The sequence below is a fragment of the Artibeus jamaicensis genome, unplaced genomic scaffold, assembly GCF_021234435.1.
Source record: "Artibeus jamaicensis isolate MK-2021 breed Jamaican fruit bat unplaced genomic scaffold, CSHL_Jam_final contig_700, whole genome shotgun sequence".
Taxonomy (NCBI): Eukaryota; Metazoa; Chordata; class Mammalia; order Chiroptera; family Phyllostomidae; genus Artibeus; species Artibeus jamaicensis.
This window is the reverse complement of record NW_026521930.1, coordinates 6,724,874-6,727,322: the sequence shown is the minus strand read 5'-3', so window position 1 is coordinate 6,727,322 and position 2,449 is coordinate 6,724,874. Positions and strand designations below refer to the sequence as shown.

The window sequence follows — 2,449 nt, the reverse complement described above, 5'->3', positions numbered from 1 at the left end:
AATTTCTGGTTCTGCAGAGCAGTGGACCAAATTCTATAGCAGTCACTCTACTGAGATGTTCTCCCCTCAATAGCCCTTCCTGGGCAAAGATTACATCTTCATTCACTTTTTCATGTAACAAATATTTATATTTTCTGCCAGGAACTAGGCTAAGTACTAAAGGTACAAAAGTACTAAAAGATACTAAAGTACTAAAGATACTTCATAGAGTTCATAATGTAATACATGAGAGTTAGAACAGACATAAATCAGATTATATCACAAATGTAAAATTGTCACAATTGCAGGAAATCTGCACTTGCTCTGAAAGATTATAACAGAGGGATTTGGCCCAGGCAGGGGGACCTGAAATGAGAAGGAGATATGGAGGGAAAGTGCTGGGAAATGTGCTCCAGGAGAGGAGGGATGTGGCGGGTGGGAGAGACCTGAAGAAGACTGGGAAGGGGGAATGGATTGCAAGAGGAGGCTTTGGGGCAGGATGAACATGAACACACTTGCATTTTAAGATTTCCCTAGGCAGAATGGATGAGGGGAGACAATTTAATAGGCTATTATTCAGTCCTCTTAGTGGGTGTATTGCAATACATCCCCAAAAAGTCTCCACACAGGCCACAAGGGAGCGTGCATAGGGTGTTCATTGTCACAAGTCCATCATCACAGGTCTGAATAACTAAAATGTTATGAAATATTCCACAGTTGTTCCAAGTAACAGACTAAGTATACACACAGCAACGAGGACAGGTTTTAAAAGCATGGTGCTGAGTGGAAAGAGTAAGAAATAGAGTGAGGTTAATAGCACAATACCACTTAGGTACATTAAAAACACATGCCCAAAGACACTCCCACATAACACTGGGGAAGCTGACAGGAATAGAAAAAAAGAGATAAAAAACTATAAACATATAAATCAAGAGAGAAGCCATTGCAAAACCCAATGATGATAGTATGCCATAAAGTGAGAAATGACCCTTGGCCAGGTGGCTCAGTTAGTTGGAGCATCATCCCTTATGCCAAAATGTTGCAGGTTTGATTCCCTACCTGGTCAGAGCACATACCTAGGACCTAGGCTATGGTTTTGATACCTGGTCTGTGCACATATGGGAGGCAACCAGTTGATCTCTCTCTCTCTTTTTCTCAAAGAAATATCCTCAGGTGAAGGTCTCTAAAAATGATTAGTTCAACCTCTGCATGCAGGATTTTTAAAAAATAAAAAGATTCTTGCCCTGGCTGGTGTAGCTCAGTGGATTGAGCGCGGGCCTGCGAACCACATGATCACAGTTCGATTCCCAGTCAGGGCACATGCGTGGGCTACAGGCCGGTTCCCTGCAGGCCAGTTCCCAGCAGGGGACGCACGAAAGGCAACCATACATTGATGTTTCTCTCCCTCTCTCCTTCCCCCCTTCCCATCTAAAGATAAATAAATAAAATCTTTAAAAAATAATAAAAATAAAAAATAAAAAGATTCTGCACTTCTCCTGCCAAGAGCGAAGGCACCTTGTCCTAGAGTGGATGTGGTAGAGATGAAAAGTGGATGTGCTATGGTATACAAATGAATACATGTAATGCATTTCAGCAGTGCCTGATACGTATACAGTAAGTGCCCAACAAACTCAAGCTGTTCTTATTTTTATGTTGCAGACACCTAGTGATGAATTGAATATGTAAAGGGAGGGAAAGGGTGTTTTCAAGGATTAACTCCCAGGTACTGGATTGGGCATTGTTGCTGAGTGGGAGGTGAGAAAATGGAAAGTGAGGACCCACAACACTTCTTGAGGAATTTGGATGTGAAGGTGAAGATAGAGCTATCCCTTACATATGGACGATACTCTGAAACACTTTTAAAAACTAATCAAGTAGTGCTCACTTTGGCAGCACACATACTAAAATTGGAATGATACAGAGAAGACCTGTAAAAAATCTTGCAGGTGTCACCCTGCAAAAGGATGACACACAAATTCATCGAGCTTCCATATTTTTAATAGAACCAGAGGTGTGGAAACAAGGAACAGACTTACAGGGACCAGAGGGGAAGGGGAAGGAAGTAAGGCATGAAAGAAGGGGGAGGGCCTAGTTAAAGAACAAGTATACATGCCCCATGGACGTGGACAACAGGGTGGGGATTAACTGTGGGAGCAGGGGTGGAAGGGGTGGGCAGGGCAGGGCAGAGCAACCAGGGAAAATGGGGTAACTGTAATAGAACAACAGTGAAATAAATGAACAAACAAATAAATAAAATATTAATCAAGTAATACAGTTTTATTGTAGAAACAACAAAAATTACAGAAAGATTCAAACAAATTATTTTGAGTCACAAATATCTCCTGTGGAGCAGCTAAGGTCCATATTTGACATTGAGGAGAAAAAAATCCTGAAGCCTTTAAAAATGCAAACTTTGTGAAATTCCTGGTGGCATAAGTCTCACAAAATGCGAATATAAAGCTGAGGCCGA

At 41.5% G+C, this 2,449-nt stretch overlaps 1 pseudogene; it reads left to right on the top strand.

Moving 5' to 3' along the window:
- Positions 1-1,856: 1,856 nt before the first annotated feature.
- LOC119040965 (uncharacterized) lies at positions 1,857-1,977 on the top strand (annotated as a pseudogene).
- The last annotated feature ends 472 nt before the right edge of the window (positions 1,978-2,449 follow it).